Genomic DNA, 27,053 nt, shown 5'->3' on the forward strand with positions numbered 1-27,053 from the left:
AAACAACGTTCATAGTCACATGAATTACTCCTAAAATGTTATGTTCTTGTGGAAAGATGCTATTTTTGATACACGATTCAATTTTTTATGTACAAAGACACAGGATTCTGGACTCTTATGTTGAACTATACACTAAAATCAATCTCAGTGGATTATAGATCTTATGCTGAAAGATTAAAACAATAAATTTTCTGGGACTTAACAAAAGACTTGATCTTCATGATAGTAGACACAAATTTTATAAAAACTGAATACAAAAATCTGTAATCAAAGTGGCCTAGCATGACCTGTTGGCCTTCGGTAATCAAATTATAATCTGTACCACTCTTTTCTTCTCCAACAATGGAAGTATCAAAAAATGAGTAGAAGAAAGGACAATTTTCTTTTTGAAACATTATAACAAAGTTTCTCAAGAAAAATGTTACAGTCATGACAATAGTAACAATATCTAGTATTTTTATTGTGCTTTAATAATGTTTGGTATCTAAAAGTGTATCTTTTCACTGAAAACACTGAATCAGCCCACTGCAGACAGACAAATCTGCAGATGCACTCCTGAGGTCACCAGTTGCACTGAAAACACAAATCAACCCACTTCAGACAGGCAGGTCAGCAGACATGGTCCCAAGGTAGCCAGTCACACTGAAAACACTGAATCAGCCTGCCCACTGGACACCCACCCCCCAGCTCCTTTGGCCTCTTCTCTATACAGCGACCTGGTTCCATACTGCAAAGACCCAGAGGACACCAGACCACCAGACCACTCTACTGGACCTAATCAAGTTCTCAGCATTTACAGAATTCCTGCCAAGAGGTAGGTGCTTCTGAGCTGCCATCCCACTGCTCCTGGTCCAGAGGAAGGGGCGCGCAGCCACCATCCATCCACCATCCCAGCCCTGGAAGGAAAGGGCTTTTTGGCTGCCAAATCTCCTGCCACTCCCAACCGAGAGGAAGGGGCTTTTGGGCCGCCATCCCTACCACCACTCCTTGCCCCGGCCCACCTCTCCCAGCTCAGAGGAGATGAGCCACATGGACGCCAACAGCACACCCCCTGCCCCCCCCAAGTCGAAATGAGAAAACACATAAATAAGTCTCAAAACTAGACTTCCCGATCTCCTACAGCAGCCCCAAAGGGAAATGAAATGGAACACTCTGATACTCAAACACATGGAGCCACTGAACTGGCAACAAAAGGGATCTGGGAAAACTGTAATCAGAAATAATTTCTCAGATAACAGGAGAAATTGTGCTCCTAGTGCAAGACACAATTACTAAATCTAGCGAGGAGCTGAGGAACATGATGGAATTCCAACATAGGAAACAAATGGAATCCATAAAAAACATACAAATAGATTCCCAGGAGATGAAAAACTCCGTTGAAAGTCTACACAGCAGAATGAGCCAATGTGAGGACAGAATTTCAGATATAGAAGATAAGATTGCAATTAATGACCAGGAAAAGAAAAATTGTTAAGAATTATAAGGGAACATGAGAAATCAATCCAGCAGCTGCTAGATGGTGCGCAGAAGAATAACAAAAGACTGATTGGAGTCAATGAAGAAACAAGAGAGAGTGCAGATGACAAAAAAAAAAAAAACTCTTCACAGAAGTAATGGCAGAAAACTTCCCAAGCAGGGGAAAAGAACTTGACATACAGATAAGTGAGGGATATAGGACTCCAAATAGCCTTGATCAAAAAAACCCTACACATAGGCATGTAATTTTTAAGATTCCAGAAACTAAATAGAAGAACAAAGTTCTACAAGTAGTTAGAGAAAAGAAACAAATCACAAACAAAGGAAAGCCCATCAGAATCAGAAGACTTCTCAAAACAAACCATCAAGGCAAGAAGGGCTTGGAGTGACATATTCCATGTCCTAAAAGAAAACAGCCTCCAACCCAGATTGATGGACCCTGCAAAATTACCTTTCACAACTGATGGAGAAATGAGATACTTTCATGACAAAGACCACCTTAGGAATTGCATGAATAAAAAACCAGCACTCGAAAGAATTTTGCACAATATCCTAGGAACAGACATTGAGGATCACAACTCCAGGAAGCAAAGCAGAATGAACCCATCTGGAAAGACAAGAAATTAAATGTAAAGGGGGAGAACCCAACAAAAGAAAAAGTCATGGCAATGACAAATCAATACGTTTCAGTTATAGCCATCAACGTTAATGGTCTCAATCCACCAGTCAAAAGAAAGAAGCTGGCAGAATGGGTCAAGAAGCAAAATCCAACAATATGCTGCATACAGGAAACACACTTAAAAGAAACTCATAGACTGAAAGTTAAAGGGAGGAAAACCATACTCCATGCAACAGGAACACACAAAAAAAGCAGGAGAACCTATTCTCTTTGCAGATCAAGAAGATTTCAAACCAACACTGATTAAGAGAGATGAAGTAGCACACTACACTCTTGTAAAGGGAAGAATCCAAGAGGAAGAGATGACAATCATAAATATCTATGCACCAAACACTAGTGCACCCAACTATATAAAACAAGTACTAACGGGCATGAAAAATCATATATGCACTAATACAATTGTAATGTGGGACCTCAAAAGCCCTCTGTCACAAATAGATTAGATGCACTAGGCAAAAAATAAGTAATGAAATACTAGAACTCAATCAAATTCATGAACAAATGAACTTAGCAGATGTTTACAGAGTCTTCCACCCCACAAAATCAGAATACACATTCTTCTCAGCTGCACATGGGTCATTCTCCAAAATAGACCACATACTCACACATAGAACATGTTTAAGTAAGTGCAAAGGAATTGAAGTTATGCCTTGTACATTATCAGACCATAGTGCGATGAAATTGGAGATACATGGCAAAAGAAACTTGAAAAATTTCACAAACACATGGAAATTGAACAACACACATCTGAATAACCAATGGGTCACAGAGGAAATTAAAGAAGAAATCAGACAGTTCCTTCAATTAAATGACAATGACAATACAACATATCGGAATCTATGGGACACAATGAAAGCAGTCTTACCGGGGAAATTCATAGCAGTGAATACGCATATTAGGCAAACAGAATAAGCCCAGTGAAACATCCTGATGCTGAACCTCAAGCTTCTAGAAAAAGAAGAGCAGGATGAACCCAGAGGTCATACAAGGGAGGAAATTATAAAGATCAGAGGAGAAATCAATGCAATGGAGACTAAGAGAATGATACAAAAAATCAATGAAGCCAAGAGTTGGTTCTTCGAAAGAATCAACAAAATTTACAAACCCTTGGCCAGTCTTATCAGAAAAAGGAAAGAAAAGGCCCAAATCCATGCAATTAGGAATGAAAAGGGTGAAATGACAACAGACCCAGCAGAAATCCAGAGGATCATCAATACCTACTTCCAGAACCTATACACCAATAAGATGGACAACACAGAAGAAATGGACAGATTCCTACGTACATATGAATTACCAAAGTTGAATGAAGAAGACCTAAAAATTCTAAACAACTCAGTATCAACCAATGAAATTGAAAATGTAATTAAAAATTTAACAACTAAGAAAAGACTGGGCCCTGATGGCTTCAGTGCTGAACTCTACAAGACATTTAGAGAGGAACTACTGCCACTACTGTTTAAACTCTTCAGTGAAGTTGGAAGGGAAGCAATACTCCCTTAATCATTCCTGGAAGCAAGCATCACCTTGATCCACAAAGCAGAGAAAGACCCAACCAAAAAGGAGATCTATAGGCCAATCTCACTCATGAACATAGATGCAAAAATCCTTAATAAATACTGGCACATAGAATGCAGAAGATAATGAAGAAGATCATAAACCCTGATCAAGTGGGATTCATCCCAGGGATGCAGGGATGGTTCAACATATGCAAATCAATCAATGTAATACACTGTATCAATAGAGCCAAGGACAAAAACCATATGATTGTCTCCATAGATGCAGAAAAAGCATTTGGCAAAATCCAACATGCATTTATGATAAAAACCCTACAAAAAGTTGGAATAGATGGTCTCTACCTCAAATTGATAAAAGTAACCTAAGAAAAACCAACAGCCAATATCATAAAATGGTCAAAAACTGAAATCCTTCACACTAAAATCAGGAACAAGACAAGGATGTCCACTATCACTGCTCTTGTTCAATATAGTTTTGGAAACATTAGCCACAGCAATTAGACAAGAGAAAGAAATAAAAGGAATAAAGATAGGAAATGAAGAAGTCAAATTGTCATTATTTGCAGATGACATGATACTCTATAGAAGACCCCAAGAACTCCACCAAAAGTCTTCTAGACTTAATAACCAAATTCAGTCAAGTAGCTGGTTACAAGGTCAACACACAAAAATCAATAGCTTTCCTCTACAGGAATGGCAGATTCACTGAGAGAGAAATAGGGCTAACAATTCCTTTCACAATAGCATCCAAAAAACTGAAATACCTAGGAATCAACCTAATGAAAGAAATCAAGGACCTCTTCTCTGAAAACTGTAGCACTCTGAAAAGAGAGATTGAAGATGATATCAGAAAATGGACAGACATCCCCTGCTCCTGGGTAGGAAGGATTAATATAGCAAAAATGGCCATACTTCCAAAATTGCTATATTGATTCAATGCAATTCCAATTGAGATCCCAGCAGCATAGTTCACAGACCTTGAGAAAACAATCCAAAACTTCATTTGGAACAAGAAGAGACCCAGAATAGCAAAAGCAATTCTAGGTAACAGGGACATGGCAGGGGGTATCACAATGCCCAACCTGCAACTCTACTACAAATGTACTGTGATAAAAACAGCATGGTACTGGCAAAGAAACAGACCTGAGGACCAGTAGAACACATTAGAAGATGCAGAAACAATGACAGACACACTCAGCCATCTCATCTTTGATAAAGGAGCCAAACACCCTCACTGGAGGAAAGATAGCCTCTTTAGTAAATGGTGCTGGGAAAATTGGGCTTCAACTTGCCAAAGATTAAAACTAGACCTGCATCTCTCACCATGCACTAAACTAAAATCAAAATGGATTGAAGATTCAAATATTAAAATAGAAACTCTGAACCAGTTGGAACAGAGGTTAGGTAGAACCCTTGAAGACATCAGTGTAGGAAAAGATTTTATGAACAAAACCTGAGTTGCATGTGAACCAGCACAAACAATCAACAAATGGGATCTCTTCTTATTAAAAGGCTTCTGCCTAGCAAGAGAAACCACCAGCAGTGTGAAGAGACAACACACAATGTGGGGAAAAATCTTTACCTGCTCTTCCTCAGACAAAAGTCTACTATCTCAAATCTATAAAGAACTCAAAAAGATCAGACCTCCCAAATTTAAAGACCCAATCCAAAAATGGGCATCTGAAATGAACAGACATTTCTCAGACAAAGAAGTAGAAATAGCAAATAAACACATGAAAAACATGTTCAACATCACTGGTCATTCGAGAGATGCAAATGAAAACAACACTGAGATTCTACTTCACTCCAGAAAGAATGGCTGCTATCATGAAATCAACCAATAACAAATGCTGGTGGGGCTGTGGGGAAAGAGGAACCCTGCTCCACTGCTGCTGAGAGTGTAGACTGGTGTAAGCATTGTGGCAATCAGTATGGCGATACCTCAAAGAACTAGGACTGGAAGTCCCATTTGACCCCACTATTCCACTGCTGGAGATCTTCCCTAAAGAATTAAAAGAATCATACCACAGTGATATATGTGCACCCATGTTCACAGCAGCACAGTTTGCAATAGCTAGAACTTGGAAACAGCCCAAATGCCCATGAACTGGAGACTGGATAAAGAAAATGTGGTTTTTAAAAATAAAATGGAGTACTACTCAGCCATAAAAAAATGAGAAATTAGAGACGTTTATAGCTAAATGGTTGCACATTGAGACAATACTCTTAAGTGAAATAAATAGGACACACATGTATAAATGCCACATAGTTTTTCTGATGTGAGAAACTGAAAGTGTAAATAAGGACTGAAATGTATAATAGGTAATGTGAAATAGGAAGAAAAGGGGCAAAGGGGAAGGAAGTGGGAGGGGGAGGGGAAAGGAAAGAAGGGTATGGAATTAATATGAGAAAATGGAAAAGTAGGAACAAAATCTTTGTAAATAGAGAGGAATGGAGGGATTGAAGGGAGGGCTGGGCAAGGGTGAAAAATAAGAACCAGGAGAGATTATGTAAAGGTGCAAATTTCCAATGATGAATGCCATTACATTGTATACCTAAAATCTGCCAAGGCAAGGATGTCCACTATCACCACTACTGTTCAATATAGTTCTGGATACATTAGCCCCAGCAATTAGAAAAAAAGAGAGGAAGAAAAGGAATAAAGATAGGAAAGGAAGAAGTTAAATGGTCATTATTCCCTGATGATATAATACTTTCCATAAAAGACCCAAAAAGCTCTGCCAAAGACTACTAGACTTAACTGACAGATTCAGTAGAGTAGCTGGATATAAGGTCAACACTCAAAAAACAATAGCCTTCTTATACACAAGCAAACACACTGAGAGAGAAATTCAGGAAAAATTTCCTTTTACAGTAGCATCCAAAAATATGAAACATCTGGGAATCAACCTAACAAAGGAAGCAAAATAGACTAAAGTAGGGCTGAAAAATAAATTGCAAGTATATATGTTTCCTAAACATTGAAACTTACTAATGTCAACTTACATCAAAGAAGAGAAATTTGTAAATTTGATTAAAATTCTGAGTTAGATGAACTTGGATTATTCAGGTGGGTCTTAAGTATTATCCCAACTTTGCTTGTAAGGAGGCAGTAAATAAAGATTTGGCTATAGAAAAGGAGAAGGCAATGTAACAAAAAAGGAGTGGAGTGATACAATCACAAAGCCATGAAATTTTGGTAGCCACCAGAAGCTAGAAGAGTCAGTGAACAGCTTCTTCTCTGATAAGTACCAACACCTATTTGTACCTCAAAATTGTCTCTTTTGGACTTTTGTCTTCTAAAACTATAATAGCATATATTTATCTGATTATAATTGAAGGACCCTAGTTAGCAAGACAGACTCCATATTACTGCTTGACACACCTGCCTGTCCTTTAGATGAAGTCAGAAGGAGGAAGCTTAGAAACCTCCTCCCCTTAAAAGGTTCCTTTAGAAATAACAATTAATCAACTATTGTTTTATAAATGTTCTACAGCAGGATGTTCTGCTTCTATACCTTTTCCTTGCTTTGCTAGTTCTATCCCATAAGTGTCCTAGAAATTGTTGGCCTCAAAGTTGTATAAAACATGTTTGTCTCACCCCAGTAGGGACTCAAGTCTGATGCTCAGCTCGGGTCCCAGTCAGTAATAAACTCCTGTGTGGATTTAATATCAGTCTCTGTATGGTTCTTTCTCACTGGGTCTAACATTCTTGGAGGCCCTGGTGAGAAACCAGGCTGCTCTGGAACTTATTATCTTGGAGCCATTGTTTCTTTTTAGGAGAGACCAGGATCGGACATCTGCAGTGTTTGGCCCCTCTGGGCATCAGTCTGTGGAAGAAAAGTTCACCCTGATGGTATTCCAGGGCTCCAGGTAGGTGGGTCCCAGTCAGGCTCTAACGCCAATCAACTGACCCACAGAATTTTATCAGGAAAGCCTCTAGAGGTAAAAATCAAATGAATCTTAGTGCACTTTGGGTAGTTAGGAGGAAGCCGGATGTGGCACAGTTTCCCCTATCTAGAGTATCTTCATGACGGCAAGCAGACTCACTGGGCCAGAGTCATCAGAAGAGTGCCTCCCTGGGTGGGGTCCATATCCATTGGGCTCAGAGGTTTTACCTGGCCAAAGTTTGTCTTTGTCTGTTTGTTGTTGTCTGTCTGCTTGCTCTGTGTGCATTTTGCATTTTCACAGGCTTAAATTATGGGCTCCTCATGGTCCACAGAAGGAATTCCACTTGAATGCATTTTGAATAACTTCAAAAAAAATGTATTCCACAGACAGGGAAGAAAAATATGGCATGAAATTTTCTAAAGGCAAATTACAAACCCTGTGTCAATTAGAATGGCCCGGTTTCAGAGTCAGTTGGCCCCCAGTGGGAACTTATTCTATGCACATTGCTCATAAGGTTTGGAATGTGGTCATGGGAGTTGGGGCCCCACAGGCCTTGATTGACCTTTGGCACTTGATTGGGACAGGACTATGGTCCATCAGCCTACCTTCCACCTCACTTTTTCCTTTCAAAGAGACAGAGCCCAGGGGAGGATTGATATATGTCCCTTTTATAACTAGTCATCTTTACAATTGGAAACATGAAAATCCCCCCTTCTCTGAAAAACCTCAGGCATTAATCTCTCTTCTTGAGTCTGTTACGCATCAGCCAACCTGGGATGATTGCCAACAGCTTTTACAGATCCTGTTCACCACTGAGAAGTGGGAACACATTTATCAACAGGCAGTTAAAGAGGCCCTGGGGACAAACCCCAGCATCACTCCCAGAATCCCAGGGTATTCAGCCATGGCTGAGGCTGCAGTTCCATTGTGGCACCCTGAATGGGACCCCAATGATGATGATGGTAGAAGGAGATTGGGGACCTACTACCAGCACTTATTAGGGTGATTCTGGGCAGCTGCCATAAAGCCCACTAATTTGAGCAAGGTAAGTGGGCTTCACCAGGGGAAAACGGAGTCTCCAGCTGCATTTTTAGAGAGACTCTTGGAAGCCTATAGAGTTTGCACACCTATTGACCCAGAGGCTCCCAAAAATGCAGCAGCTTTAAATTTGGCCTTTGTTTCCCAGTCAGCCTCAGACATTAGAAAAAAAATTACAGAAATTGGAGGGATTTGAGGCTAAAAATAGGACTGAACTCCTGAGCATAGCCCAGAAAGTTTATGATAACCATGATGCCCCCGAGGCAGTCCTAGCCAAGAAACTGGGAAAAGTCACTATTTTTTTTTTGTATTAAATTCTTTTATTGGTACATTGTAGGTATACAACACAATGACATTTCTCACTGGGAATTGTACCTTTACATAATGCGTCTTGGTTCTTACTTTTTCCCCATTCCTAGCCCTCCTTTCATGCCCTCCACCCTTCCCTATTTACAAAGACTGGAAAAGTCACTATTGCTACACTCCAGGCACAAAAGACAGTCCCTCTGAATAGAAAAGGAGAAAGCCACCTTTTTGACTTTAAAGAAAGCCTTAATGTCAACACCAGCCATGGCCCTACCTGATGTCACCAAGCCCTTTCGGTTGTTTGTGGCTGAATGAGAGGACATAGCCAAAGGAGTGCTAGCCCAGACATTAGGGCCTTAAAACAGATGTGTGTCCTACCTGTATAAAAGACTTGGTCCTGTGGCAAGTGGGTGGCCTGCCTGTTTGAGGGCAATTGCAGCCACCACCCTCCTGGTCAAGAAGACAGATGAGCTCAGCCTGGGACAGGACCTGGTCATCACTGCACCCCATGCAGTGGAGACATTGCTGAGAGGAGCCCCAGGATGATGGCTCTCCAACGCCCACCTTACTCAGTACCAGGCCCTGTTGCGGGATGTGCCACACATCCAATTCACCTGAAAAATGGCCCTTAATCCAGCCACCTTAGTCTTGGACTTTGACCCACACACACCCCTCCATGACTGTCTGAACTCTCAGACAACTTCCACCACCAACCCCCCAGACCTGACTGACATTCCCTTGCAACACCCTGATGAGACCTTCTTCATTGATGGAAACAGCTTCATGAAAGATGGAGTCAGGTGTGAAAGACAGAGTCAAGTATGAAAGTGTGGCCATAGTCCAGGAGGACAGGTGCACTGGACACAGGCATTAAGCCAGGGGGCAATGGCACAGAGGGCTGAACTGATATCCTTAATTCAAGCCCTAAGGTTAGGTCAAGACAAGGCTGTAAACATCTACAGGGAGAGCTGGTATGCATTCACCACTGCCCATGTACAGGGCAACATCTATAGACAGAGAGGGCTATTGACATCAAAAAGAAAACTCAAAAATAAAGAAAAATTTTGGAAAAAATAAGAACCAAGATGCATTGTGTAAAGGCACAATTCCCAATGAGAAATGTAATTGTGTTGTATACCTACAATGTACCAATAAAGGAATTTAATAAAAAAAATTGGGGGCCTTATTGGAGGCAATTTGGGAACCCAGGGCATTGGCTGCCATTATGCATTGCAAAAGCCACCAAAAAGGAGACAGCTTCAAGGCCCGCAGTAACCAAGAGGCTGATGATGAGGCCTGATGAGTGGCCAGAGAACCAGTGGGGCCAATAGACATTCTGCCCATCTGACCCTTTGGCTACTTGCCAGAAAGACCCACATATACCCCAGAAGAGGAAGAGAAAAACTAAAAACAAGGGGGTACAAAACTGGACTCAGGCTGGTGAAAAGGGACAAACAAACAAGTTTGTCTCCCCCGAGCCCTGGGGTGACAACTTGTTCATTAGTTACATCTCTTAACTCACCTGGCAGAATCAAAGTTAAAAAGACAAATGAGCTCTAAGTTTTCAATCCCAGGACTGACCTCTATGGTCCAGGACATCAGTTCCAGGTTTCAGGTGTGTGCACAGGTAAATTCCAAGATGAGAAACAAAAGTAGTTGACCACAGGGAAGAGAGCTAGGGGAACATTGGCAACTTGGTTTCACTGGAATAAAAATCCAGCAATAGGTTAAAATATGTACTGGTATTGGTTGACACCTACTCAGGCTGGGTAGAAGACTTCCCCACTCGTGGAGAATCAGCCAACATAGTAACTAAGGTTTTGCTCCAGGAGATAGTTCCCCAATTTGATATCCCTCACTACCTGGGGGCTGACAATGGGTCTGCCTTCACTACACAGATATCCAAATTGTTGGCAAAGGTACTACATATTAAAAGTTACATTGTGCCTATTGTCCACAAAGTTCAGGACACGTAAAAAAGATAAATGAAACCCTAAAAAAAGCCCCTGACTAAATATGTTCTAGAAACTGTCTGTAGGTGGCCTGATCGGCTTCTTTTAGCCTCTTTAAGAGTTAGATGTACCCCATATGTTGACAAGTTTACCCTTTTGAAATCTTTTATGGGAGGCCACTGCCACTCCTCCCTAAGTTAAACCTTGAACAGATAACAAAAAAAATTCTTGTGTTTCTTTACTTCAGTCTCTTCAAGCCTTACAGATCTTTCAGAGATCCAGGTTACAATACAATCAGCTCAAGAAAAATCTTTTGCAATGTTCCAGCCCCAAGATTTCAAGCCAGGAGACCTGGTCCTGACATGCTTGGTTTGCTTGCACCTAGGACTTGACTAAATACATTCCCAAATCAGTCTTGGCTACTCAATCTGCCACTTTATTTTGTGTTGCCCTGTATGTTGTTCCACAAATCTTGTATTATAATAAAAAAGGGCGCTGCAAACATCTGGGATTAACCACTGAACACTATAGGAGTAAACGGGCTGCCCCCATTTTAGTGCCCATTCTGGTGGGATTAGAAATAGCCAGGTCCGTGGCTATTGGAACTTCCTGATTCTTCAGGACACAAATTTTAAAGCCCTAAGCCACCAAGTAGCCAGAGATTTGGGTCACCTGGAAGACTCAATCTCCAGATTAAAAAGCCAGGTTGTTTCCCTAGCTGAGATGGTCCTGCAAAATCGAAGGGAACTTGACCTCCTGTTCATAAAACAAGGAGGGTTATGTGTAGCCATAGGAAAAACCTGTTGCTTCTATGCTAATCAGTCTGGTGTCATTAGAGATACCCTAGCTATGGTCAGAAAAAAATCTAAAGACTAAATATGCTCAACAAAAGGATCAAAATTGGTTCCAAAATCTATTTGACTAGTCCCCATGGTTAACTACCCTAGTTTCTGCTGTAGCAGGCCCTGTAGTTATCTTACTTCTGTTTTTGCTTGTGGGACCTTGCATTATAAATGCTCTGACTAAATATGTTAGACAGGGGGTTGATGCAGTTAAACTGATGGTGTTGAGACAAAATTATAAGATTTTAAAAGTCATTTTAGAAAAAAAATCCAAAGAGTAAATACAGAAATCAAAGATTTGATTAAGTTACAAAAAACAGTGGGAAATGAAGGACCCTAGTTCACAAGACAGACTCCATATTGCTACTTGATATACCTGCCTGTCTTTTAGATAAACTCAGAGGGCAGAAGCTAAGAAACCTTCTCCCCTTAAAAGGTCCCTTTAAAAATAACAATCAACTATTGTATTATAAATGTTCTACCAGCAGGACATTCCACTTCTGTACCTTTTGCTTGCTTTACTAGTTCTATCCCATAGAGGGGTCTAGAAACTGGTGGCCTCAAAGATGTATAGAACATGTTTGTCTCCCCCCAGTCAGGGCTCGAGTCCGATGCTCGGCTCAGGTCCTGGCCAGTAATAAACTCCTGTGTGGATTTAATATTGGTCTCTGGTTGGTTCTTTCTCACTGGGTCCAACAATAATCACTGTTTACAGTTATATGTTACTAAGGCAATAAGAAAATAATATACAAGGTAATAAAATGATATAATGATTTATCATAATGATATAATGATAGTGTATTAGCTACTTTAGCCTTATTGGGACAAAATACATGACTCAGGCAACTCACAGATGGAAATTTATTTTGGTTTATTGCTTTAGAGTGCTTAGTGTATGCATAATTGGGTAGCTTGATGGCAGAAATAGTATGATGGAAAGGATTTGGAGAAGAAAATAGATCAGCCCACTGCAGCCATGGCAGTAGGGAGGAGCTGAAGACAAGACTGTGCCTTCCAGGCAACACCACCAATCACTCATCCTTTCCAAAAAGGACCCACCTCTTAACAACAAATCTAGCAATGAATATAGGAATGGATTACTTCATGGATGGATATAGCACTCTGTGATCCAATGCAATTTCAAAATTCCCACCTATGAACACAAATTTTTAGGAAAAGAAGCAACAAGAATTATATCAAAGATATTCTGGTATGTGTTCATGTGAGAGAGTGTGTGTGTGTGTGTGTGTGTGTGTGTGTGTGTGTGTGTGTGTACAGTTAGGAAGCTAATCAGAGTTTTGCTGCATAAAGATGACAAGATGCAGGGATGGGGGAAAAGGGTTAAGGTATCTTTTTAACAACGGGAAGAAATACTGTGCTAATAGTAATGATCCCATAATGATATAAGAAAAGATTGATAATAGAGGAATGGGAATTACTTATAATGGCTAGGTCCTTAAGCAGTGAAAATAAATGGTTGGTACTGGATCTTTACAAAAGATGTATTCAGGTTCTTACATCATTGAATGTGGCCTTATTTGGAAGTAGAGTCTTTAAATCTTTAAAACTGTAATCAATAGAAAATGAGGTCATACTGGCCTTATGTTGTTTCTTAATCCAATTAGTGGTGCTTTATAAGGAAAGGGAAATTTGAATACAGACACAGAATAAGAGAGAATGAAGCAGAGATTGGAATGATGACTCCATCAGCCAAATGATAAGAATTGCAAGAAAATGCCAGAAGAAATGATGGAGAGGCACATAGTATATACTTCTCTGAGACTCCAGAGATAAGCAATCTTGTTGACAACTTCATTTTGGAGTTCTATTCTCTGTAACTATTTAATAATAAACAAAGTTTTTCAAGCCACTCAGTTTGTCATGGTAGTAGATGGAACTAATGTGCCCAATTATAAGAATTAAACTAAGAGCAAAAAGAAGAGGACATGTGTTCTAAAAAGAAGGCAGGCATGCAATAAGGGTAAATAGGCACATAGAATAGTGTATTTGCTTGTAAGAATGCTCATTTTTTCATATTTGTTTTTCTTAGGTGACAATGGGAAAAAAGAGAAAATATTTTGGATTTGAGGACAGAGGAAAAAGCATGAATCCTCATATTTGATAATGAAAGAATATTAAACAGATTGGATAAATGTAATACTATTTCCATGTAACATTAAGAGACCATATTTATCATCACAGATTTAACCTAAAGCTAACTGTCTTGGTCACATATTTTCCCCAAGACTCTTCTTGTAAAACTGTAAGTATAGATTAATTGGAGAGTTAGATTTATTTAATTGTTTTTTAATCAGCATAGATGACAAAAGGAACATGGGTGTAACAGGAAATGAGAAAGTATGTGAGAATGATTTTGCTGATACATCATGAATCTTTAAAAATCTAAGATAAAATATTTAAGCAATGCCCTAGGTAGGGGATTCCTATGACAATGAAAAGATAGCTGAATTAACTACTGGTCTTAGAGGGTTAGAGGAGTGGAAAAAATGTTGGAGTAGTGGTGTTAAAGGTGCCTGAATAGTGGGTTAAATAGTGAACTGTTTGAAATTGAGGTTTTGGAGAGGTGTATAGTTAAATTCACTACTAAAGTGGGAGTAAAACAAGATAGCTGAAAAAGAGATCAAAGATTTTAAATGTTAGATATGAGAATGATCACCCATATGGTAAAGTCATCAAGAATTAAGACAAGTGTACTGTTGAATGAAAAGATAGTGGGACAAAGAGAAAATAATAGAAGATTAAAGTTACCTGAGAATTAGTTAAATGATAAAACAAGGAAAATTAATAGGTGATATAATCTGATGATAGAAGATTAAAAGGAGGGTTATTTTATGAAAGTCGGGCAGGAAAATGACCCAGAAGTGGCACTGAGGATGAAACCCCAACAGCTATTGCATTTCTAGGTCTAGTAGGAGGAGGGAATGTGGGAAGGAAAACAGCACTTAGCCTAGAAGGCTAAAAAAAAGCAGTATACTTTGAAATAGAACAGGATTTTAGATAGGGCAAGAAGATAAGAATACTGTTCAGATAGGAGGCAGAGAAAGACACAGAGGATTTTGCTGAAGACATTGAATGTCAAAGAGTTGACATGCAATGGTGACATAACCCTGAGGCCTTTGTGATGCAAGATATAGGCAGTATCAAACTAGAAGTGCCCTTATAAAAACGTTAGTGATTTGAGAAGCTCATTTTGGGACCTGAGTTGTAATTTATAGGTAAAACTCATTCTTTTACTTTAAAACTGCTGTATATTTAATTTTATTTTTTGAAAAGTAACATGCACTCATTGAAAACAGCACAAATTTAAAGAAATATATTATTTAAAAGTAAAAAAATTACACTAGTATTTTTAAATTAATATTTTATAATTTGCAAAAAATTTTATAATTTGCATTGCAGAATAAAATCTTTTCTAAATGTTCATTCTAATTTTGAGGTCATGTGCATTCACATATATTTCTCATAAATCAACAGTTTGTATAATTCAGCTATTTCCATGGAACATATATTTTTCTTATTCACTTTTACAATTTTATATCAGGTAATATGATAATTAATATTCACTTTTTGTAGGTAAAATGTGTTGAATTCTGGCAATCTCCTATGGATCAATTTAATATACATTAGTATTAGCTGCTAGCTAGCTCAAAGTCCATATGGCTATATTATGCTACTTCTTAATGTTTTCAACAAAATTTTAAAGATAAGAAAGCAATACTGCAAGGTATAACTACTAATGACTCCAAAAATACTGTTGTTGACATTGTTTTCAACATAAAGGATCCTATAAAAAATGAATCCATTATACATTTTTTGATTAAACAAGTCTTCTTCTCAGAAAAATATAATGGTCTAACTTTTGTTACACATAAAATTAAGTACGCCAACATTTATATAGTATACCACAAACTTACTATATTGTATTCTGCTTTACATTTCCAAGTAGCTTTATATACATTAATTGCTTTCATAATTTTTAAAAGAAGATATCATTATAAAAATACTGAGATTCAAAAAGATAATAGTCAAGATCATATGGTAGCATAATGTAAAAGAACACGAACTGACTGAAATTCAAAGAAAAACACCTAATATACGATGGACATTTTATATGTTTAAAATAAAATTTTGATCTACAAAGTTATCATGAACCAACATTCTTTATATAAAAATATATAAATATATAACTAAATAGAGCTGGTAGTCATTAGAAATACTAAAAAGTATTATAAAGAGGACTTACAACATTGGAAGAGACATTTCCTCTGCTTATATGTTGCCAGAACTTCATCATTGTATGTCCACACTGGTGATGTTGAGGTATGATGTCATAAAGAGATTGTGAAGTATGAAATTTAAAGGGCAACACAGAGCAGTTACATTTTAATGTGGATGTGTTTACAAATGTTTTAAAGTCTTGCTCTGATTCAGTCAATTATTTATTGACTTTACCTGATAATAGTAATTATTTATTTTATGTCATCCTATTTTACATTAGTTCTTAGTGTGTATGTGTGTACACAAGTATGGGTACATGTATGTCCTTTGATGAATGTGAAAATTATATGAGATATAAGGAAAATAGAATACTATAAATATCTCCCTTACAAAGAGCAGCTTTAATCCAGTACATTTTCTTCACATTTAGGCTTTTTCTCTAAAATATTGCATGTGTTTTTAGTAATATTTTTCCAAAATAATTTGAATGTGTCATGTTCTTTGATATGTAAGTTTAACAAAGCAAAAAGTCTACTAAACTAATATTTAGATTTATTATACAGCTATGTATATAGTTATATAAAATTATAGAGAGAGAGCTGTGCTAGAACAAATTATCAAATTCTGCCTGCCTGGAAATTTGTAAAGGTGAATATTTTCATTATGGAAATGAAAATTCTTATGGCAGATAGAGGGGAATTTTTCTTTATATGTGTACCATGTGACCTCTCACAGTGCAACTTTCAGACCCCAGAAGAAGTAATTCATTAGAATTCATTAGTTAGTCCTTAAGTTTTTATCTCTTTTTAAATTTAAAAGCACCACACTGTTTTAAACTCAAATCTAATTGAGTAATTTTACTAGTATGTTTTATCTTATGATATACATATATATGACATGATAATTTATAATTTTAGTAAACGAACACTTACAAATTTCTAAGCACAGTTTTTGGCAATCAAAATTTTATCATTTCCTTATTACTTTATTCCCAAAATATCCTACTCAGCAAAATACTGAATGAGTTCAATGAATTTCTTATCAGTAGAGGTGTGAGAACAAATAAGGTTTCCTTTGCTTTGCTTTTTAAAAAATGATGTTATTTAAAATATGTCAAGTAATCCAGATGTAACTAACCCACATTAACCTTCTTTCCTGTGTATCATATCTACTCCAATTTCTCCTTACCCAGTTTCTTCTGAAACAAATCTTAAAAAGCTTTTAGTACGTATTTCCGAAAGCCAACTTTGTTTTATCTTGCATATCTTTCAATATTTAAAAGTTTTAATTAACACAAAATATTTGGATATATTTATAGAATACACTATAATAATGTGCTATATGCATGCAATGTATAACAACAAATCAGAGTAATTAGCATTTCCCTTCTTCGTATATTTATTATTTCTATGTGATTTAATACTTCAGCTTTTTATCTTTTAGTTGTTTTTAACAGATAATAAAATTTTTAGGCTATAGTTATAGCTACAACACAACTAACATAACTAATCCTCCCAACGTAACTGTATTGTATACCCATTCTCCAATCACTCTTAATTTCTCTGACTTCTTATTTTATATTGAACATTATTCTACTCTTTACTTCTATAGGATCAAACTTTGTCTTTTGCTCCAACAAATGAGTAAGAACATGCAGTATTTTCATTTTTGTGTCTTGACATTTCATTTAGCGTAATGACATATAATTTTATCCACATTACTGCAAATGAGAGAATTCCATTATTTTAATGGTACAACAATATTTTCTTGTGTGTATATGTCTTACTTTATTTGTCAATAGACATCTTGTTTTGTGCTTTCCCTTGTTCATTGTCGGTAGTAATACAATCAAGTTGCTAGTGTAAGTAAAATTTTTTTTGGTACAGGGGGTTGAACTCAGGACCTTGCATTTGAGAGGCAGGTGCAGTGCCACGGAGCTAAATCCCCAGCCCAGTAACATTTTTTTTGTTATCATTTTGTAATCATTTTTTGTAATCATTGTGTTTCCTTTAGGTATAACCTAGTAGTGGGGTTGCTGTGATTCTACTAATTTTTGGAGAAAATGACATGCTATTTTCCATAGTGATTTTACTAATTAACATCCCCACCAATAGTGTATAATAGTTTTTCTTTTCTCATACCCTTACAAGCCTTTGGTATTTTTGGCCTTTTGATTACAGTAATTTCATTTGGGTACTGATGATATCTCATTGTAATTTTGATATATATTTCCCTTGTGTATTTGTCATCTTTTCCATTTCTGAACACAAAATCTGATTTAAAAGAAGAGAGATTTAACTGGCTCACAGTCACAGTGCTATGATAAGGTAGCTCCATGTCAAAAACATTAGTGAGAGAGCATAGTGAAAGGAAGCTACCACCCCATGGCAGGCAGGAAGGAGAGAAAGAAGGGAGAAGTTGATGACAAGAACATAATCTTCCAGCGACACACCCTCCTGATCAGACCTCAGCACTGAACATGAGTCTTTGGAGGACATTTTAGATCTAAACTATAGCACTCTGTGATTCTTTAATATTTTGCGTATTTATAAATATTTGCATATTTTCCTTTCAGAAATGTCCACTCAGGTCATCTCTCATTATAAAATCATATTATATTATTATATTATTATATTTTTTGCTCTTCAATTGAGTTCCCTTTATTTTCTGGATATTAATTTTTGCTGAATAAATAGTTTGCAAATATTTTCTTGCATTTCTCAGGCTGTCTCCACTCAATTAATAGATTTTTGTGGTACAGAAGCTTCTTAATTTAATGATATTTGTCTAATTTGGCTTTTTTGCCTGTGCTTTTGGGGATATATTCCAAAAATGTTTGCATATACTGATGTCTTGAGATATTTCCCACTTGTTTTATTCTACTAGTTTAATGGTTTCAGGTGCTACATTTAGGTCCATGATCCATTTTTAGTTAATTTGTGTGGAGGAGAAATAAGGGTCTAGTTTTTCCTTTTGAATAGGGAATCCCAGTTTTCCAGGCACTATTTGTTGATGAAATTGTCCTTCCCCCAGTGTATGTCTTTAGCAACTTTGTTGAAAATCAGTTGGCTGCAAGTACATTGCTTAATTTCCGGGATCTCTAGTCTGTTCCCCTGGTCTCTGTTTCTGTTTTTGTGCCACTTTCAGGCTACTTGTTTTATTATAGCTTTGCAGTAGCTTTTAATGTCAGCTATTTTGATAGCTCCATTTTTATACTTTTGTTTTGCATTGTTTTGAATATTTTAGGGTTTTTGTTCCACCTGAATTCAGAAGTTATTTTTATTTTTGTGAATGATGTCATTCACATTTTGAAAGGGATTATGTTTTTTTTTTTGTACAATTACTTTGTCTATCATGGATATGCAAATAATAATACCAATTCTTCCAGTTTATACATAGGAGATGTTTTTCTATTTTTAGTGTCTTCTTAAATTACTTTCATTGATGTTCTATAATTTGTCATTTTAAATATCTTTATCTTAGCATTCCTCAGAATATTATTTTATAGCTATTGTAATTAAAATTGTTTTCTTTGTTTCTTTTATCAACTTCTTATTGATTAACAAAATAACAATTTTATTGTTAATTAACTGATTTATATTTGGATTTTTCAGTGTGTCTTTCAATTTCTGTGTTCACAAAAACATGTTACCTGCAATAAGGTGTCATTTGACTAAATTAATTTATTTAAATATACTTTATTTCTCTTTATTGCTTAATTGCTCTTCCTAAGACTTTGCATACTGTTTTAATAAGACTGGTGTATATACAAGGGAGAATCTTTGTCTTGATCCAGATAATAAAATGAGTATTTTTACCTTTCCCTTGTTTAGGAAACTGTTGACTGGATTTGTCATCTATAGCCCTTAATTGTTTTAAGGTATATTCCTTGTATGTATAATATGTTGAGAATATTTTTAGCCAAAAAAGGGATTTTTAATTTTATGGAATGTTTGTTTGTGTGTACTGAGAGGATCATGTGGTTTTGTGTTTGTTCTGTTAAGATTGTGTATTACATTTATTGATATGAATATCTTGAAATATTCTGGAATTGCTGGTATATACCCCGCTTTTTCATAGCCTTTTGTCTTAGTTACTGTTCTCATCACTGGGGCAAAATACTTGCATCTATAACTTAAAGGAAAAGAGATATATTTTGGATCATGTTTTTATTCTACGGGTGGGTGGCTCCAAGGCAAAAACAGAATGGCAAAAAGGAATGGACGAGTAAAGCTGCTCACATCACGTCATGCAGGAAGCACAGAAAGAAGAAAGGAGCCAGGAACAATGCTACAACCATTAAGTTCAAGTCTCTAGTGACCCATCCTCATCCAGTCCCCGCCTCCAGCAGCACATTCAACAACTGTACACATCAATGGATAAATCCACTGTGGAATACAGCATCTCCATGGTTCGATCACCTAGAAAACATACAAGGGATGATGTAAAACATAAAATTCCACCTCTGACTTTCAAAAGATTTATGTCCTCTCATTATGAAAATGCATTTAATCCATCTTTAAGAGTCACCAATATTTTAACTCTTTCAGCATTGCTGAAAAATCCAGAAAGTGTTAGTTTTGGCATACATTCTTGAAATATCCTGTGGAATTCAGCAGTAAGAAATAGTGTCTTGAATTATTTTATGGAACACTTTGATTATGCTTCATTCATGTCATTCACTATTAATCTCTTATAGTTTTTCATTTGTTATTAAATCAATCTTGTTAGCTTGTGTGTGTTCAGGAATTAATCTATTTCTTCTAGGTTTTACAACTTTTAGCATATAATTTATAATACTTTTTATTATCCACTGTATTTCTGAGATATTAATTATAAATGTCTTCTCTTTTATTTCTAAATTGTACATTTCAGACTTTTTCTCTTATTTGGTTATTCTAACTAAAGGTTTGCCAACTTTGTGTGTATTTTTTAAAATGTGCTTTTTGTTTTATTGTTAGTCTGAATTGCCTTTTCTCCTGAAACTTGTTTATTTCTGCTTAAAACATTATGTATTTTCTTCTTTTTATTTTTGTTTTAGTTTGTTCTAGATGTTCTAGGCATTTGTTGTACATCAAGTTGTTTCTTTACATCTTTACATTTAATATAAACCATTTATTGTCATGAACCTCCCTATTAGTAATATTTAATTTCATGTATTTATACACTTTTGCTTGGTTATTATTGTTGATTCTTTTTTGGTTTCCTTGTGTTCCAAGAATATATTGGAAATTATTATTTTTAACATTTTTATGTCTTGAGGTTTGATTTGCAGTCCAATATATGATATATCACAAAGAATTACTACATGTACTGATGAAAAAGTGTTAGTATTCTGTAGTTTTCAATAAAATATCATGGAAAAATTTGTTAATTCCCTTTGCTCTCTAGAGTAGATTACCATTGATGTTTTTCATTGATTATTTTCTGAGTGACTTGTCCTTTATTATAATTTTAAAATAAGAAACTATTCTTTTTATTAGTATATGTTTGCACTACATAATGCTTACATTCATTCTGGGGAGTTGGTACATGTACATAATATATATTTGTTTTTTAAATTTCCTCTCCTCTTTCTTCTTCCCCCCTCCATCTCTTGAGCCCTTTCCTATTTGAAAAGCATCTATCTTCTTGTTACTGATCCTTTATTTTGTGATTTAAAATATTTAAAATTATGATTTCTCATAAAGAGAACCATACATTATGTAAGCTTGTGTGTCTTATTTATTTCACTTAAAATTATCATTTCAAGATGAGATCCTTTTTCACAGAAGAGTAGTACTCCATTGTATAAAATTGCCACTTTTTTGTTGTCCAGCCATCTGTTGATGGACATATAGGCCACTTCTGAGATTTACCTATAAGGAATTATGCTTCTACAAACAGGAGCATGCATGTATCACTAAAATATGTCTTTAACAATTTCAGGAAGATACCTAGAAGGGGACTACCTGAGTCAAATGAAATTACTACTTGTAGATTTTTAAGAAATCTTTATTATGTTTTTCATAGTGGTTGTATTAGTTTACATTCAATTTTAGTTACTTTCTCATTATTGAAACAAAATACCTGACAACCAGAACTATATGGAGTAAAAATTTATTTTGGTTCACAGTTTGTAAAGGTTTCATTTCATAGTCAACTACCTCCAAGTCAGGGGCACATGACCGAAGGTCGTGGAAAAGGAAAAGCAGCTCATGGCATGGTTGGGAAGTAATGAGAAAGCAAGAGGAGGAAGGAAAATATATCCCTTCAGGCCATACCCCAAGTGACCCACCTCTTCAGGCAAGACCTTAACTATCAATATCACATTTAGCTGTTAGTATCATGCCCTCATGATCTGATCCCTCCTAAAAGCTCCATCTGTGGAATGCATGAGACTTGGGGGGACATCTCTGTACACATTTCCACCCAAGATACAGAGACGTTGCTTTTTCACTGAATCTCACCAGCATTGCTTATTGATTGAGCTTTAGATAACAGCTATTCTTTGTGGAGTACAATGCATTCTCAATGTTGGTTTAATTTGCATTTCCATAATGGCCAGACAGGAGAAGTTACTATGGACAATATTTTTGTCCATCTGTACGTCTGCATTTTATGAGTAGTGTCTATTAATTTCTTACTCATTTTCCATTTAATTTGGTGGTTTTACTTTTTTTAAGTTCTTTATATATCCTACATAATATCCCTCTGTCTAAAGATTAACTGGCAAGGTTTTTTCTGTAATTAGTCTCTTCACTATGTTGGTTATTTCTTTTGCAGAAGATTTTTTTACTTGGACATATATCTCATTTTTTGATTCTTGTGCAAGTAGGGTTCTGTTCAGAAAGTCCTTTTCTATGCCAATATCTTCAGTAGTCTTGCCTATTTTATCTTTGACCAAACTAAGGGTTTCTGTTTTAATAGTCATACCTTTGATACATTTTTTATTTTATTTTAGTACATTGTGAGACATATGTGCCTAACTTCAATATTCTGCCTGTGAATAAACAGTTTTCACAGCATGTTTTATTAAAGCGGCTATCATCCCTACAGCATATATTTTTCGGTCCCTTTGCCAAAGGTCAGACAGCTGAATGTGCCTGGGCATTTTTCACTCTCTATTCAGTTTCATTTATCCACATATCCAGTTTTGTGCCAGTACCCTGCTGTTTTTATGACTGTAGATTTGTAGTACAACTTGAAATCTAGAATTTTGATGCCACTTGTTCAGTATTTGTTGCCCAGGATTGCTTTTTCTATTTTGTGTCTCTTTCTGTTTTATCTGATTTTAGGCATTTTTAAAGTTCTGTGAGGAATGGAGTTGACATACTGACTGAGATTACATTAAGTCTTTATATCAGTTTTGGAAGTAAGATTGTTTTGGCAATATTGGTTCTGCCTATCCAGGAACAGAGGATTTTTGTTGTTGTCTGATGTCTGCTTCAATCTATTTTTTTTTCAGAATTCTATACATTTCATTATAGTGGTCTTTCACATCCTTTGTTAGGGTAATTCCTTAGTAGTTTACTTGAAAGTATTGTAAAACATATTGTTATCCCAAATTCTTCTTGGTGGGTAATTTTTGCTGGGTAGGAAGGATATTTATTTTCTTGTTGGTTTTATATCCTGCTATTCTTGAATTTGTTTATTATTTGTATGAATATTTTGGTTTAAATTTTGGGTCTTCTATGTAAAGGATCATGTCATCTGGAAATAAGGGTGGTTTGACATCTTTTATTTTTATTTGTAACTCTTTTATTTATTTCTCTTGTTTAACTTTTCTGGCTAAAGTTTTGATTACTATATTTAACAGAGGTGATGACAGTGGTCACCCTTGTCTTGTTTCCAAATTTAGAGAATAAGGTTTCAGTTTTTCAATAAAATGATGTTGAAAGTAGATCTCTCATAAGGGTTTCCACCAGGTTGAGATAAGATCCTTCTACATCTATTTTTCAAGGCTTTTATCATGAATAGATATAGAATTTTACTAAATGCTTTTTCTTCAACTATTGAAGTTGTCATATGATTTTTGTCCTTGCTTCTTTTTATGTTTTGGATTATATTTATTGATTTCCTTATGTTGAGCCTAGTTGTGTTGTGTTTGCCAGTATTATTTTGAGGGTTTTTTTTTTATAACAATGTTTATTAAAGAGATTGTTCTGTAGTTTCCTTTTTTTAGTTGAATCCTTGTCTGGTTTGGAATCAAGGTAATGCTAGCTTCCATAAATAAGTTTGTCAGTACAACTTGCCTTTTGATTTCATTAAAATAATTGAGGAGTATTCACATTAGATAGTCACTAAATTTCTTGTAGCATTCAGCGCAAAATCAATTTGGTCCTGGGATTTTTGTATTTGATAGGTTTATTATTACTTCCTCAATTTCAATGTGTGGTACTGCATTGTTTAGTATTTTTATATATTTTTGGTTCAGTATTGATAATTTATATGTACCTAGTATTGTGCTCATTTCTTCTGAATTCTCCAATATATTGGAGTACATGTTTTTTAAGTAGTTACTAATGTTCTGTATTTTCTCAACATCTCTTGTGATTGTAGAACTCTTGAAGACACTGGCATAGGAAAAGACTTTATGAACTAAACCTCAGTAGCACAGGAACTAGAACAAAGAATCAATAACTGGGATCTCATTTTATTAAAAAGCTTCTGCACTGCAAAAGAAACCACCAACAGAGCTAACAGACAACCGACAACGTGGGAAAATTTTTTTACCAGGTGTACCTCAGACAAAGGACTACTATCTAGAATATAAAAAGACTTGAAAAGAATCAGACCCCTCAAATTGAAAGACTCAATTCAAAAATGGGCATCTGAAAGGAACAGACATTTCTCAGACAAAGCAGTAAAAGCAGCAAATAAATATATGAAAAAAATGTTCAACATCACTCATCATTCGAGAGATGCAGATGAAAACAACCCTGAGATTCCACCTCATCCCACAAAGAATGGCTGCTATCAATAAATCAACAAATAACAAATGCTGGCAGGGTTGTGAGGAGAAAGAAACCCTTCTCCATTGCTGGTGGGAGTGCAGACTGGTGCAACCACTGTGGAAATCAGTATGGAGATACCTCAAACAGCTAGGACCAGAGGGCCCATGTGACCCAGCTATTCCCTTGCTGGGTATCTTCCCGAAAGAATTAAAAGAATCATACCACAGCGATATATGTGGACCCATGTTTATAGTGGCAGAGTTTGCAATAGCTAAAGCTTGAAAACAGCCCAAGCTCCCATCATCTGGAAACTGGATAAAGAAGATGTGTTTTTTTTATAAAATGGAGTACTACTCAACCATAAAGAATGGGAAACTCATCATTTAGAGCTAAATGGTTGCATATTGAGGCCATACTCACAAGTGAAATAAATAAGACACACGTGCAAGTACCAAATAGTTTCTCTAGCGTGAGAAACTGAAAGTGTAAATAAAGGTTAAAATGATTAAAATGAATAACTGATAATTTGAAATAGGAAAAAATGTCCAAAGAGGTAGGGGTGAAGGGAGGGGAAGGAGAAAGGAGAGAATTTCTAGTTGCATTGAAATGGGTCTTATTTTTCCTTCTATTGTTAAGTTGACTAAGGGCTTATGTAATTTTTTATTGTTTAAATATACTGTACTGTTCTTCATTTCTTTGTACATTTTTCTCTCAATTTCATTAATTGTGGCTCTGATCTTTATAATTTTATTCCATGACTAGAATCTGATTTGCATTGTTCTTGTTTTTCTCAGACCTTCAACTGCAGTATCAATGTATGTATTTGGTCTCACTCTGTTTTTCTGATTCGAATATTTACAGCTATAAACTTCCCTCTTAAAACTTCTTTCATTGTCTTCCACAGTCTACGTTATTTTGACCTGACATTTTTATTTGATTCTAGAAATTAAATGTTTCTTTGATTTCTTCTACTTGTTTTTTATTCAAGAGTGTATTGTTTAGTCTCTACATGTTCATATAATTTCTGTGATTTCTTTTGCCATTTCTTCCAATTTTCATTGTACAATGATGCAACAATATGCATGGGATCATTTAGATTATTTTGTGTTTATTTCAGCATGTTTTAGGGGTTAGTATGTGATTAATTTTGGGAAAGTACTGTGTCAAGTTGAGAAAAACATGTGTTTTTTCATTGTTGGATGAAGCACTCTATGAATATCAGTATGGGTCTAAATATTTGTTGATTTTTTTCAAGTTCATCTACCTATTGGTGATGGTAGAGTATTGAGGTCCTCTGCCAATTCATGTCTTTTTATTGGGGTGTTGAGACTATTTTTATTGGGAATTATTAATGAAACCTATAGACATTTCTTTCTTTGCATTATTTTCTTTTTGCTGAGATTCCTTTTTCTTCCTAACTGCACACCCGTCCTGAATTATTCATTCCACTAGACATTTTGCTATTTATGGCTACATTGTGTCTTTTTAAAATACTCCCATGGACATTCTGGAGTGCTGGTTGGTGACCTTAGAATTTCTTATGGTGTGTTTTGTCTTAGAAAGATTTCTTTCTCCAGCAATTTTTTAAAAATTAATTTTATTGGTATATTTTAGGTATACAATATGATGCCATTCATCATTGGAGATTTGTACCTTTACATAATATATTTTGATTCTTATTTTCCCCCTCTTCCCTGCCCTCCCTTCAATCCCACCACTCCTCTCTATTTACAAAGACTTTGTTTCCATTTTTTCATGTTAATTCCATTCCCTTTTTCCTTTTCCCAAACCCTCCCACTTCCTCTTCTTCTTTGCACCTTTTCTTTCTATTTCACATTATCTATTATACATTTTGATCCTTATGTACACTTTCAGTTTCTCACACCAGAGAAACTATTTGGTATTTACACACGTGTGTCCTATTTATTTCACTTAAGAGTATGGCCTCAATGTGCATCCATTTAGCTATAAATGTCTCTAATTTCTCATTCTTTTTGGCTGAGTAGTACTCCATTTTAGAAAATCTCCATCAATTTTGAAAGATAGTTTGGCAGATTAGTTTGTATTGGAAGTCATTTTCTTTTTAAGACTTGAAACACTTTTCTCAGTGTTTTCCTTGCCTTCATAGTTTGAGTTGAGCTGTCTACTGTTATTCTAATAGGTTTACACTTATATATATT

The sequence above is a fragment of the Heterocephalus glaber genome, unplaced genomic scaffold (assembly GCF_053883595.1).
Source record: "Heterocephalus glaber isolate CG9 unplaced genomic scaffold, H.glaber_assembly_v1.0 deba00001824, whole genome shotgun sequence".
Classification (NCBI taxonomy): Eukaryota; Metazoa; Chordata; class Mammalia; order Rodentia; family Bathyergidae; genus Heterocephalus; species Heterocephalus glaber.